This window comes from Podarcis tiliguerta, assembly GCF_965153285.1.
Source record: "Podarcis tiliguerta genome assembly, chromosome: 9".
Lineage (NCBI taxonomy): Eukaryota > Metazoa > Chordata > Lepidosauria > Squamata > Lacertidae > Podarcis > Podarcis tiliguerta.
The window spans coordinates 61,939,695-61,954,606 of record NC_139542.1 but is presented as its reverse complement, the minus strand read 5'-3'; the positions used below and the strand labels follow the sequence as shown (position 1 = coordinate 61,954,606).

General features: G+C 42.1%; 1 long non-coding RNA gene across 2 annotated transcripts; it reads right to left on the bottom strand.

Moving 5' to 3' along the window:
- Window positions 1-323: 323 nt before the first annotated feature.
- Window positions 324-14,406, bottom strand: LOC310685719. 2 transcript variants are annotated; one of them, XR_014515426.1, is made up of 5 exons: window positions 14,213-14,406; window positions 13,393-13,524; window positions 6,212-6,437; window positions 4,269-4,411; window positions 324-357 (listed from the first exon to the last, which is right to left on the bottom strand). It is a non-coding gene; the product is annotated as an uncharacterized lncRNA (long non-coding RNA). The 2 variants fall into 2 exon arrangements; XR_014515427.1 differs by having other exon boundaries at window positions 13,401-13,524.
- Between the last annotated feature and the right edge of the window lie 506 nt (window positions 14,407-14,912).

The following is a 14,912-nucleotide window of genomic DNA, read 5'->3' as shown; positions in this document are numbered from 1 at the left end:
TAGCGGCTATTAAAGGTTTAAGGGATTAGCGGATTAGCTGCTAAAAGGCTATTAGCGGCTTAGATCAGCTGATAAGCGGCTTAGATCAGCTGTTAAGCGGCTTAGCGATCAGCTGTTAAGCGGCTTAGCGAACAGCTGTTAAGCGGCTTAGGGGCTTGGGGGAAAGGGGGGGGAGGGGAAAAAACCCAGGAATCGCAAGACATTTTCGTCTTGCGAAGCAAGCCCATAGCAAATTCGTTTTGCGAAGCACCTCCAAAACGGAAAACCCTTTCGTCTAGCGGGTTTTCCGTCTTGTGAGGCATTCGTCTTGCGGGGCACCACTGTAGTTACTGTCTTGGTGAGCTCTTGGTCTCTCCCCTGTAGTAAGAAGCATATGACCTCTGTCTCTGGTCTCCATATTGGGATACATAGTTGGTCTAAGAATTGTTGGCGGAGATCATCATACATTTTACATTTAAGGACCATGTGAGCTAGCGTTTCCACCAGATAGGCATCACATGGGCAGATCCTATCTCCCTCGGCCATACCCGTGAACCTACCCCAAAGGAGGTTCGAAGGATTAGAATTGAACCTAGCCAGCGACAAAGGCCTTCTTTCTTGTGGGTTAAACAAAAATTGTCGATAATTGAGGTTAAATTCCTGCATCCAAGAGAGTCGAAAATAAAGAGGGGAACATGGTTTTTCCGCAGCTGAAATTAGTTCCTGGCAATTTATGTCCTACAGCCTAGTGTTTTAACATGGCCTTGGCGGTTGGAAAAGCCACAGCACCCAGGAGATCCTCTGAAAGCCCAAGTTGCCGTATCTTTGTACAAAACAGTTGTAGCTCTGGGGAAAGGAAGGCCATGGCAGTGGCAGCAGTGGCGGAGCACTTCCTGTCTTCCTGCTTGTGCTTCCCCTGCCTCAAGGAGTGTCTCTCCCCATATGAACTGACCCAGACCCTGCAATCATCATCTGAGGCCTTTCTTTGTATGCCCCCTCCATGAGAGGTCTGGAAGGTGGCGACCCGAGAACAGGCCTTTTCTGCAGTGGCTCCTCATTTGTGGAGTGCTCTCCCCAGGGAGGCTCGCCTGGTGCCTTGGTTACATGTCTTAGGTGTCATGCAAAAACTTTCCTCTTCCTCCAGACCTTGGGTTCATTAAACAATCTAGGACTGTAGCACCCTGCTTGTGGTTAACGCTTAGCTGGAATGAAATATTCAATGCAGCAATAGAGAAATTAAAATAATAATTTATTTGTCAGACAAATAAATGATAGGCACAGTGGTATATGGTTACCAAAGCTCTGCACAGCCAGCCCTGGTGACCAGCACTTATATTCCCTCAGCCCAGCCTAATTACTCCTCCTTTGGCTGCCTCTGTCCAATCAGCCTGGTTGAAATTCCTATTGGCTGTTTGCTAGAACCAATCAAAAAAGATACACCCATTTCCTATTACCTTTTATGGGAGACAAAGAGCTATATTTCCTTCTATCCATAAATGGCAGACAAGTGGCCATATATCTTACATTTGCCTTGACAAGGCACCTTAATTACCAGATCACCTTTTGTCCCTGTTGCCCCTTCATTCCAAAACAAATGGCTAAAACAGATGGCTCATGGTATTAAATTCTATCTTAAACAGAGATCTTGGGTTCACATTCTCACACACTATCAATGAAATAAGAATCTAACATAAGAATCTAACATTTCTTACTTTCTAAATCCTTTGCATCATTACATTAAGCCAACAAATCTCATACATAACATAGATAGCTTTTTAGAAGAAAAGGCCTTTGCAAAGAAAAAAGGAACTCAGGAAAAACAGCTTCAAAGAAGCCTCTTCAATTTACACCCCCCTTTCCCAGCCAGCTGCTTTTCCCATTAGCTCTTTGCCCTTTAACCTTACGAAAATATGAATAGTCTGATGGGAGGCACATGGTATTATTTTCTGTTAAACAATAAATCTTACTATTTACCAACTCTTAATTAGTGTTTTTGCAGCTTGATTGTATTCTGTAATATGTAGGGTCAGTATAACCTTTGTTCCCAGCCTGTAATTCTCTTTTACAACTTTGAGAAACTTGCCTCCTGCTACTGCTATAAATCGGGGGGGGGGGCTGTTCAGGAGGATAAACAACTGCCAAAGTACTTAGCCAGCTGCTTTTCTGCCTGGCATGAAACATACAAACATTTGCAAATATATTTTTAAGCTCATTTTAAAATACAGACCTTGATCAGATGCCTCAGGACCTTTTAAACTGGGGGGGGGGGAGGGTGTTGTTGTTTTGTTTGCTACTATTTTATGTGTTCATATTGTAAACCACGCTGTGATCCTCAGATGAAGGGCTGCATTCAAATTTTAGCAACAACAACAACAGTGGGAGAATGTGTGCCCCTTTTTAGGACCCGCATTATGGCAAAAATGATTTTTCACTTGAAAGTTGGGCAAATTCTATTCCTGGAAGCCCTATGCGGCCTAGGACCCACATACCTAGGGGACGGTATGCCCCACGGAGGACCTTAAGGCCGACAAATGACAACATTTTGGAGGTCCCAGGTCGCAAGGTGGTTAGATTGGTCTCAACTAGAGCAAGGGCCTTTTCAGTACTGGCCCCAACTTGGTGGAACGCTGTCACAAGAGACTAGGGCCCTGTGGGACTTGACATCTTTCTGCAGGGCCTGCAAGACAGAGCTGTTCCGCCTGGCCTTTGGTTTGGACTCAATGTGACCCTTATGTTTCCCTCCTCTTCTGGTTTTGATCTATGGGCTATTTTTAAAATGAGGCTGCATTTGAAATTGCATTTTCACCTGTATTTTAAATGCCCCCCCCCCATTATGTTTTTACTGTAATTTTACTTGTGTTAGCCGCCTCGAGCCCTGCTCTGGCCAGGGAGGGCGGGGTATAAATTATTATTATTATTATTATTATTATTATTATTATTATTATTATTATGGCTTCATGTCTTTGAAAGACACACAAAGCAGATTCTTTTTTTTTGGGGGGGGGCTGTTCCTTGCTATCTCTTAGCCCCAAAATCTGCTGGTTACTTTGGTCCACTGGACAGCATCAGACTATTTTCCATGCCATGCAATGGGGGACCTTCTCCTCCTGTCTATACACCTCATTTCTTTGTCTTGTTATGGTTAGAGATTCTTTTCCTTGAAAAACTGACCTTCCCATGTTGCAGGACAAACTATGAGAAGTTTCAAAAGCATTTCAACATACACACACACAAGCACACAAACCTAATGACAGGTGCTTAAAGAGGGGGACCTTCATAATTATATTGGGATGCCACAAGACGCTTGGATGAGCCCCAATAGATCTTGGACCCCAGCCATTTTTGGGAACAAGGGTGTTGCTTGCTTTTTGTTTTGGAGCTGATTCATTTCTTCAACTGGCTACAGACAATCCTTTCCTTGCTTCATCCCTCACTGATCAGCAGTCTATTTTGAACATAAAATGAATTCTACCACCTGTCATACGGGCTGAATTGCCTATCAATAATGCTGGTCCTTCTGGCTACCAAATGTTCTAATTTATTAATTAAAACCCCAAGAAAGTATTAAAATATATGTACGTGTGTGTTTGTGTGTTTCTTTTAAATTGCATTCTGGTTTTCACATTCCCTTGTTAATATTTTCTATTTTATGCTCTTCCCACACAGTATTGAGGACTAGAAAGTTTAAAAAGTTGCTTTTCTTTGCAGACATTGGTCTCCTTCTCTCGGCTTATAGGGAGGCTACTATTTGAATGACCCCCTCCCTACTGACAAGTAATGGGCTGGATAAAGTCTGAGTTTCTTCTATCCATTGGCTTCCTGTTTCAGCACTTTAGATTGCCTTCGTTAGATTCCATTTTATTGCATCTTCCCCACAGTTTACAATATTGGAATATCTTGGCATATTGGTGTCTGCAATCATTTTGTTTTACATCATCCACAAACGGAATGCATGAGCAAAACAGATAATTGAGGGGGGAGAGACCATCCTTATGAGGTATATGAAGAGAGAATACTTATTAAATCTATAAAGAAAAAGGTGGGATATCAATTTAGCAAATAGTAAGTATTCTCTGCTGAACTGGGAAGAGGTTAGGAAATTGCTACATAATAATCAGCAATATGGGTAGGGGCAGTGGGGAGAGAAAGAAATCAATAAGCTGTTTTTTTATGCTGACTGAAGGAAAAATAAATCACATGGGTTATAATCATTGCTTATAGACCTGAGCAGGCAGCTCTCACAGTACTATATCATGGGCAAGGATTACCCTTTTGTGACTTTGACTCACCCAGTTGAGTCTAAGTACTGCAGGAGCTTCAGATGTCTGGGGTTATATTACATTGTGTACATCATTCATGTCAAGTTCCCCCATCTGGTCGCCAACATCTCACAGCTTGCTGCTTCAGGAATTTAATCTTTTGCATCTCCTACCTGCAAAGCAAAGTTAGACAGCAAGTTGGGAGCGTGCAGATTAGTACAAGACCTTAACTGCAGCAAACAGCTGAAATCCGGGGCTGAGCTAAAATTGCTTGCTTGCTTTTATGTTTATTTTTGTGAGTGTCAGAGAGCATCTCCCAGCGCTTCAGAAAGGCATGTTGTATTTCTAAATGTCCATGTTTATTGCAATTTATTGCCTCAGGAATGAGCCTAGACCCGCTTGTGCCCCTCAGATTCAAACACACACCCTTCTCAACTCTTTGCCTAGTGCACCCACATGGAGGAGTTTAAAAAGTTTCCCTTTTTTTCTTTCTCTTTTCTTTTACAGTGGTACCTCAGCTTAAGTACTTAATTCATTCTGGAGGTCTGTACTTAACCTGAAACTGTTCTTAACCTTAAAGCACCACTTTAGCTAATGGGGCTTCCCACTGCTGCTGTGCTGCCAGAGCCTGATTTCTGTTCTCATCCTGAAGCAAAGTTCTTAACCTGAAGCACTATTTCTGGGTTAGCGGAGTCTGTAATCTGAAGCGTATGTAACCTGAGGTACCACTGTACTAAAGAGAGTTTGCTAGGTCATCCAGATTGCAGTTAATCTTAATTATGTAGTTGCGTGCTGAGATCCCCCAAACACCCCAAGCCCAATAACTCACACATCACACGTTAATTTTTGTTTAAGGTTTTTGGCATAATTTTGGCCACAACTTTATTCAATATACAAATTGTGAGTGGTTGCTTAGGCATTGGTTAAGACTAGCTGTCCCCCCCGCCTTGGGGGACAGCACTGACTTCCGGATTCCAGCGGAAGACAGTGTGGAGGAACAAGATCAGGGATGACTGGAGCTGCGCCACAGACCCTCAGCTTCTCCCCGCATGCTCCTAGGGGCAATACGCGGCCCAAACCCGATTCCAGGGGTTTGGACGAAAGGATGGTAAGCCGCTGAATTCCTTTACCGGAATTCCCGTGCAGCAGCAGCATTGGAGGGGCAGGCACAGCCAATCCATACCCCTCCACCATCCAATTTAAACCAATGCCTAACCGCCAACCTTACAAGTTGTGACGATTTGCTAAGCAGTAGGCGAAAACCAGATGGCACACACTAATCAGCCAAATGGAAAAATTCCTACCAGGCCCTCGCATCAAAGCGAGTGACCCCTAGACAGGCAAAGCAAGGTCAAAGCGCAAGCCCAAACAAGGGAGGGCGGGCGGGCGATCCGCTGCCCACAGCGAAAGAGAAAGCAGCTAGCTGTGGGCCAGACTTAAATAAGCTCTGGTCCCACCCCCAAATTGGCAACATGCTTTTTGCCCCAGCAACAATCACCACCAATCCACGCCAGGCTCCCTCCTTCAATTCTGCCTGGCAATTAAAGGGTGCTTGTCAGGTCCCAGCCGCAACACGTGCTCTCCCTTAGTGAGAACACGCTTTAATCTTAATTATGGTTTGCTTGAAACAAGCCAACTTCAACCCATGGTTTGTGAAGCTGGTTTGTTTCAAGCAAACAATAATTTAGCTTTACCACACACTTTGGGGTGGGGACTTAACTCTGACCTTCTGTTAATCAAAATTGGAAGTAAAAATTCCAGTGGTCGCACTGGAGGAAAAGAGGAAAGCGAAACATGTGAGTCTGGAGGAGGCTAGCTTCATTCACATCACAATAAATAATAGTTTTTCAGGATATCCAAATGCAGGCATTCTTAGTTTCAATCAGTTGTAGTCCTATGTTCTCCCTGATCCCAATGTGTTCAGGCTTATTTTCCCACACTCACATTCAATCTGATTGACTGGAGTGGCTTACCTTATTTAGTGATAATGCTGCAGTCAAAAATTTCACCAAACACAATCATGGGAATTATCATCACAAATCAAATGGCAATATTTCTCAGGCATGACTTAGGACATGGCTCTTCAGCTTTGGGTCTGTAGAAGGACTGCAGTTCCCATCATCCCCAGTTGGTTTAGCCAGTGGTCAGGGATGGTGAGCATTGTAATCCCAACATCCACAGATTTGAGGCCGAAAAACACTGGTTTAGGATAAGAAGTACAAAAAAAGAGAAAAGAATGACACTATAGAGGAGCAGCAACTTTAAACATATTAAACACTACTGAAATGCAGAATTAAGCAGCATAAGTATAATTTTTAGTAATTGGAATGACTACTTTATATATCTTAACTGCAAGTTTTATTTTTAACTTTTATATTTTATTATTGAAACAGAATCATCATCATGGACAGGAGAGTCTAAAAGCAAGCAGGGAACCATTTCCCGGAAACTCTCAGTGTTAAAATTAGCAAAAATATTCTGATCTCCACCTTGAAATATTTTCCACTTGTACAGAACAGGAAATCTCCCAGTTACCTAGCATGGTGCCTCTTTTGAAAGCCTTCATAATAAGCTAGCTTGCTGCAAGGGGGTGGGGTGGAGAGACACATTGTGGTTATACTATTTGTGAAACTGCCGGAATCCACCACAAATTCCATCCTTCCAGCCCTGAACTTCATTTGAAGGTTTGGCTTCCAGCACCTCCACATCCTTTTGGTCCAGACAAGGCAGAGGAGCAAAGGTGGTTGCAATAAGGTTTCCAATAATGGCCTGCATGGCCACCTGTGGTCAAGGTATTGTGGTGTTTTTCGCCCTTCAAGCATGGCCTCACCCCCCAGGTAGGAGACTTTCTCAGTGAATTATTCCTCCTTCTGGCACTTGGGCCACTAGGGCATCCCAATGGAAGGCGGTGGCAGAAGTCACCAGGGGAGAGCCATGACTCTGCCTCCTTGCTTGTGGAGGTTGCAAGTTTTATCATGACCCTACTGAAGAATGAAGACCCAGAGGAGTTATGAGAAAATGAAACAGTGGTCAACTTGTTCGTACTTCACTTTGCATCATGCCCAGATATCCTGTGATATATGAGTACAGCTTCTGCAATGGGAATCCTCCATGGATGCACTATTGCACAGGGGAGCAATAAGCAAATGACTGTGGGGATAATGTATATGAATATTCTAAAGCAGTCTTCCACAAACTGGTACCCTCCCAACTCCCATCAAACCCAACTTTCATGGCCAATAGTCAGGGTCCAGCAGTAATGGCTGATGTAGTCTAGCATCACCTTGAAAGCACCAGCTTGGGGATGGACAGTCTAAAGCAGGGGTCAGCAAACTTTTTCAACAGGGGTCCGGTCCACTGTCCCTCAGACCTTGTGGGGGGCCAGATTATATTTTGGAAAAAAATAATGAACAAATCCCTATGTCCCACAAATAACCCAGAGATGCATTTTAAATAAAAGCACACATTCTACTCATGTAAAAACACGCTGATTCCCGGACCGTCCGCAGGCCGGATTTAGAAAGCGATTGGGCCAGATTTGGCCCCCGGGCCTTAGTTTCCTTACCCATGTTCTAAAGTGTTACATTAACCCCAAAACTGGAATTCCTTCCCTACAGAAAACCTTTGCTGAAAACGTTTAGGTGAATACAGTTGTACCTTGGTTTTTGAACAGAATGCATTCCAGAAATCCGTTTGACTTCCGAAATGTTCAGAAACCAAGGCGCAGCTTCTGATTGGCTGCAGGAGTGTCCTGCAGCCAATTGGAAGCCGTGGAAGCCACACTGGATGTTCAGCTTCCGAGGCAAACTTTGCAAACCGGAACACCTACTTCCAGGTTTGCGCCGTTCGAGTTCTGAGTTGTTCATGAACTAAGCTGTTCGGAAATCAAGGTACGACTGTGTGTGTGTTTGTGGGTGTGTCTTTCTCTTTTTGTACTTTAAGAGAGCTTTCTTAGAATGACAAGAATTTTGAAATCTTTGCTGAGATTTATGGAGTTTTAAAAATCTTTGTGTTTTTCATCCTTGAACCTGCACTTTGTTTTTAGGATTAGTGGACTATGTACCAAAGGTGGCCTATAGGTAGGTTTATAAATATAGTAAATAAGCAACAACTTACTTTATTTGGAGTTGTGTGGTGATCAATTGCCAAGACATTAAGCAAGGACTGTTTCATAACTGTGTATTTGAGATTTTCCTGTTTTAGCGGGAAAGATACACTTTCTGGCAATTTTATGCTGTCTTTCGGGAAATGTAGCTACTTTAATGGTGAGCGCTATATATGACTAACAAGGAAACATGTCTTTCTGTTGGAGAAATAATAATAAGGAGAATTAATCCCTACTATCCCAGAATGACAGTACTTGTGAAGAGAAGAGAAAGGGGAGACTATTGTTCAGTTATCAACAAGCTCCTACTCATTCTGCTTTTCATTATAACTATACCATTTCATTTTTTATGTGTGTTATTAAATATACAAATGTCTCTTAGCCCATTTTAAAACCTGAGAGTTCATAATGTTCTTGACGTTAAGTTTCATCTTGCTATTTTTCACAGCCAGTGTGGGATGTAAATTGTGTGTGTGTGTTTGTGTGTGTTATTAAAATAAATAAATCTTGTACTTATCTCATATTTATTTAAGGATGTAATGCATAAAGAAAAGTTAAGAGATACTGCATGCAGCATACAATCAGGATGTAAAAGGTAAAGGTAAAAGTAAAGGACCCCTGGATGGTTAAGGCCAGTCAAAGGTGACTATGGGGTTGCACCACTCATCTAGCTTTCAGGCTGAGGGAGCTGGCATTTGCCCACAGACAGCTTTCTGGGCCATGTGGCCAGCATGACGAAACCGCTTCTGGCACAATGGGACACCATGACGGGAACCAGAGCACACGGAAATGCCATTTCAGGATGTACTCCACTGCAGTGATATGCATTTGTATTTGTGTGTTTGTTTGTGTGTATACATACATCATGGCAAAGAAGAAAAGAGAAGACAAAGAAAAGGCAGTATAGTTGTAGGCTAAAAGCACCAATACTTTCAGGTAACACTTCTTTGTGCTGATTAGAGGCATATAGTGCTCTGAGATGAGAGAGAGGAGTCTGCTTAAATTGACAACTCCGTATATAGTCAATCAAGGTGATTTAGCCACTTACCACAGAAACAGTATGGAATCTGGCTTCCAATTTTAATTCCCTCAAAAGCATTTTGTTGTTGACTTTCTACCAGACTTTTGCTTAAAGCAACAATTGATGTGAATACAGGGGTTTATTCCATGGTGCTAGGAGAAGATAAAGGGCCTTCAGTTAAGAGTGGCAGAATATTTCATGGGCCGTTGGCTGCCCCAAGATGCATATTCATGTATTTGCCTCAGGAAACCAATGGTCATCTCTACCTCTCAACATACTTATTGTGTACTCCCTTCAGACCCCAACCATTTCTGTCTTGAGTGGTTAAAGCCTGTATGGGTTAGGAAAGGGCAAATTTGTCAATTTTTGTTTTATTAGTGCCTCATTTTTCCAACCTTAAATTCAGTCATCCATATTTCCATATCAGCTTGTGGGTTTTTAAAGTTCCCATGAAAATTCACCACCATTTTTGTGCCAATTTTTTCTGGTACATATGGCTTCCACAAGCATTTCCCCCCTAATAGAATGCATTTTGTATGCTTTTTTCACACATACATGCATTTGTATGCACACTTCGTCCAACTATGTGCATTTTTGTACATATTGCTTGGTTGCAAAACTGCTTTGAAAAATTCAGGAAAGTGTGAATTTCAAAGAACAGCTGTGCCTCATTTCACACATTGTCTCAGAAAGCGCAGATTAGGTAGATTCACCATTTCTTCCCCATATCTAATGTGATGCTTCTAGTTGTGCTGGGATGACCTTTACCGAGAGCATTACAAGGGGAGTGTGGCCTTGCTCCTGCTACTCAGTCTCTTTGCAACTTTTGATACCATTGATCAGCTTCTTCCTGTACTGGCTCTGTGGAACAGGAATTTGGGACACTGTGTTCTAGTAATTCCAGCCCTGGCTATGGAACCGGGTCCAGAAAGCATGACTAGGAGAATGCTTTAGGGGGGCTTCAGTAGTTATGCTTTGCTATGGGGTGCCACTGGGTACTATTTTTTCCCCTCCATAAATACCTACAACTTCCTAAGTAGACACCCGTTTATAGCCCATATTTTGAGAGAATGCATCATTGAATTCAGTGGGACTTAATTCTAAATAAGTGCGATAACATTGCAGCCTAAATATTTATGAAGTCTTGAGATAATGCATTTGAAATTTTCTTCCTTTTATATGGTTTTTCATAAAGGAGTTATGATGTGCCTAAAGATTTATGAATGAGACATGTGATCCCAAAAGCTCTCATATTAGTTTTTGAACTAAGCTATCATTTAGTGTGAATTTGTTGCATCTGTGTGATGGATTGCACAGATAGATCTTGGATGATTTATCACCCATGGTGGAATTATGCACTTCTATCAAAGGCAGAAGCATCCCATTTTGGATTTAGCAGTATGAATATGTATACTGCTCAATATGGTCTTGAGCATATCTTCTGAAAAAATAAACAGACATCATGACTGCAGATAGCTTTTAAATAGAAAGGTATAGCACACATTTAGCAGGTCAGCAAGGATTCTGCTTTTGATTTTCATCCGAAACGAATTTACCATTCAGACTGGACCATTTTCTCATTGCTGCTACAATAATCTGAAACAAAATATTTGAGTTAGCACAAGCAGTTGTGCCACTGGGACTTGACAAGCATTCAGGCTTTTGTTACTAATGAAGTAACTTCATTCACAGAACTTCAAGACCTTTGTAAGCATGCAGTTTGAGTGCTTCCCATAGCCTTGTGAGTATGCAAAGTTGTCAGGCTTCCTTGAATTGACTTCCTCTCCCATGGCCATATATGAGGAGATCAAACTAAAGGAATTCTTACCAGTTATTTTCTCTAATAAAAACAGCAAATGACAAAAAGTGTCAACCCAGAATGGCGGTACTCCCAATTAAGGCTTACACCCCTCCAGTCCCTATTGAGCTATTTCACTCCTATGTCTTGTAATCTGAGCTTGTACCCTCTGTGCTTTCTGTACTGAGACTTTCTGCGCACTTCTCGACCTTGGGCTGAGCGGAGAAATGCTATTCAGAGACTGCGAATCTGTTAACCCTCTCTCTCCCAGTGTTTCTTCTCCTAGCTGTTCCCTATCCAGTATTTCCCAGCTTCTGCCTTCTGAACTATGCCCCTCTGCAAGCCATTCAGGAGCAGGAGAAGGGGAAGGCTGCCACCATTACAGTGCAGCCCTCCTCAGCACAGTCCCTGACAAAAGTGAAGTGTGTGGCAACGGGGGAGAGGCCCTCCTCAGTTGCAGCACCCCAATTACGGAATATTATTCCAAGGAAGCTCACTGGTCACTCCTGGCCTACAGTGACTTGCAGTAGCTCTCCAAGGATTCAGTCAGAGTCACCTCACCACTTTTTATCTGGAAATTCTGCCACTGAGATTAGACCCCAGCCCTAAATAAAGGAACAGCTAACCTTCAGTACACAAGCTGCATACAACTCCCCCAAGATTTTTCTGTGCCACCTGGACTCCTTGTTAGTGGTTTTCCAAATAAAGGGAGGTGGCAAGCCAGATAACCTATTTTACCTTTAGAAGAACTGAAAAAGTACTTTAATTTGGCCACAAAGAAGGAGGTTAGGGATAGGGAGGCAGGAGCCATCGCCCCTCTTAAGGAATTGGTTCCAAGGTTGGCAGAAACTTCCCTCCATACTTTTCCAAAAGTACCATATTTCCCCCCGAAAAAAGGGACTAATTTTCTCCTGCTTTCAGGGGAAGGGGTGTCTTCAAAACTTTTGAGGAAAGCAAGCTGTCCTGAACAGTTCAAAGCAATTTCTTTTGCTCACCCAATCTATGACTGATCAGATAATTTTAACACCCCCAAAATAACAACAACAACAATAACAACAACAACAATAACAATAACAACACACTTCTAATTAGTACAGTTAAAGGTAGAATCTGGTATTCTATAGTGTTTCACTACCATCAAATAACAATAGATGCATTAAATTCTCTTTGTCTTTCTCACTCACCCTCAGACACACTCTAAATAACCAACACTGACTGTCTCTAAACATATATCAAAAGTATCTATGTATTTTGTTGGTTTTGTTTCCTTAATTGCTATTTGTTCACATAATTCAATGAAGCCACTGTACTTATTTTTCCCCTGACCTATTGAGCACCTATAACCTTATAATACATTTATGAAAAACACTCCAGTTTCATTGATAGCAAAAAAAACCCCAAACAAACAAACACCCCCCCCCCAAAAAAAAAACTTAGCACTAATGGATTTCATGGAAATACAAGTGTTCTGCTTGCTTGTTTGTTTTTTGACAAGAAATAATTGACCTGTTTCAATAAAAAATGTCACTGGCAATTTTGAGGAGAAAGTGTGTCTGTTCACAGAAACATGCATGGACACAAGTCTACCTAATTCAATAGTACAAGGTCAAAGTCTTTCATCCACTGGCATTTAAGGTTACAGGATAATCTAGACTTTGCTGTAAACAACATTTATTATTATTTTTGTTGCCAAAGGCAAATTGCTGAGATACACACTATTAAAATGGTATCCAAACAAGCTGCCACATAAAATAGTTCCCTATTTCTTATGCAAATCTATGAGCAATTTCAGCTTAATAAGGTAATAGGCAAGTCAACCTTGCTTGGACAGGAACTATTTCTGTTAAAGGTAATGACATATACAGATGTGTGTTTGGTAATTTGTGTTTATACCTTATACTGAGAGCCAGTGTGGTGTAGTGGTTAAGAGCGGTAGTCTCGTAATCTGGGGAACTGGGTTCGATTCCCTGCTCCTCCACATGCAGCTGCTGGGTGACCTTGGGCCAGTCACACTTCTTTGAAGTCTCTCAGCCCCACTCACCTCACAGAGTGTTTGTTGTGGGGGAGGAAGGGAACGGAGAATGTGAGCCGCTTTGAGACTCCTGAAGGGGAGTGAAGGGGTTATCAAATCCAAACTTTTCTTCTTCTTCTTCTTCTTCTTCTTCTTCTTCTTCTTCTTCTTCTTCTTCTTCTTCTGCTTCAAAAGGATCTCTACCCCACCCAGGACAACTTGCACACCATGTTTTAGAAAGCAGGGAAGTGTCTTCTGGGCAATTTTCCAGTCAGATATTTAATTTGATAGCCTTGTGGTAACCCTTTGCCAGCTGTCTAAGAATGTCACATCTTGCACAAAATCTGGTGCCTGTTAAGGATCAAATCAAGTCAGTTAGTCAAATTTATTAGCTGAAAATCATTGGTCATCACAAGAAGAGTAACCCACCATCTTTGCTCTCGCTGCCGTACATTTAATTACTTGATAACAGAATTTAACCACTTTCAGTTGTACTGCCTTTTGATTTATTTGCTGTCCTTTTATTTTCGATCAGTGTATGGTGTATCACACAAACACAATCCTCAGCTGAATTAAAACTATAAATGTTTTTATGAGCAAAATACTTGCACTTTTAAAATAAATAAAAAAATTATTAAAGGTCCAAATTTAATTTGTGTGAGATGAGCTATTCATGTCTCTCCAAAGTGTAGCATCAAAATATTTCTTTTTTCCTAGTGACAAATTCCTAACAAGGCCATTATTTCTGAGTTTATTGAAATCTCTAAATCAAATCAACTTCCATTATGTTTTTTCACAGTACCACAAAAAAAATTCTATTAGAATTTTATTTTCTCTGAATTTACTTCATTGTCGCTGCATGCATTTTACTTGCTGAGTTAATTAAATTCCTTGCCTCTTTCCCACTAGCGAAGAATTTCAGTGCCATATTCACTAATGAATAAAAGGGTTTTGCTGTTAAGAGAGTCCGGATGCGACACATGTAATCAAAATAGAATTATATATGTATATAACTATAATTGGCAGACTACTAACTAACCTGGTAAGTTTGCCGTAAGCTGAGACCTAAGAATCAGACACCACCATTTTAGTAGACATTAGGGGAAGGGGCATAGCCGAATGGTAGAACATCTGTTTTGCATGAGTAAGATTCTAGGTTCAATCCCTGGCATCTTCAGTTATGTCCCATTCTCAAATCTTGGAGAGCTGCCGCCTGCCGCCAGTTCTGAGCTAGGTGGTTGAATGGACTGATGTCATAAGAGGCATCATATGTTCTGTTCTGGCTGGCTGAAGAAGACTGCTGGGAGCCTGTCTCCCAAGAGCCCATCAGAGAAGGCTCCAAAGACAATAGTTTAGAGCCCAGAGCCTGGTGGTGGGACACTGAGGAGCAGTCAGCAGAATGGACAAGCAAGAAGCTGATAGAAACAGAAGACTTGAGCAATCAAGGGGAGTCAGGAGAAGGAGGGCCCTCCAGGACAGGATTAGAAGCAGAGAATTATAGCATGTGTGCAGATACAGGGGCATAGGAAGGGGGTGCAGGGAGTACAGTCCACCCCGGGTGTTACCCCTTAGGGGGTGACAAAATGACACACCGCTGGGGATGGCATTTACCGCGGGACCTAGCCTGCAGTGTACCCGAGCCACGTGTCTCTCCTAGAAGTTGTGCTGGGCCCGGGGGTAACCCAAGTAAAGCGGTCCAGGTCCAGTCCCAAATCCAAGGGTTCTACAAGGAGTCAGTC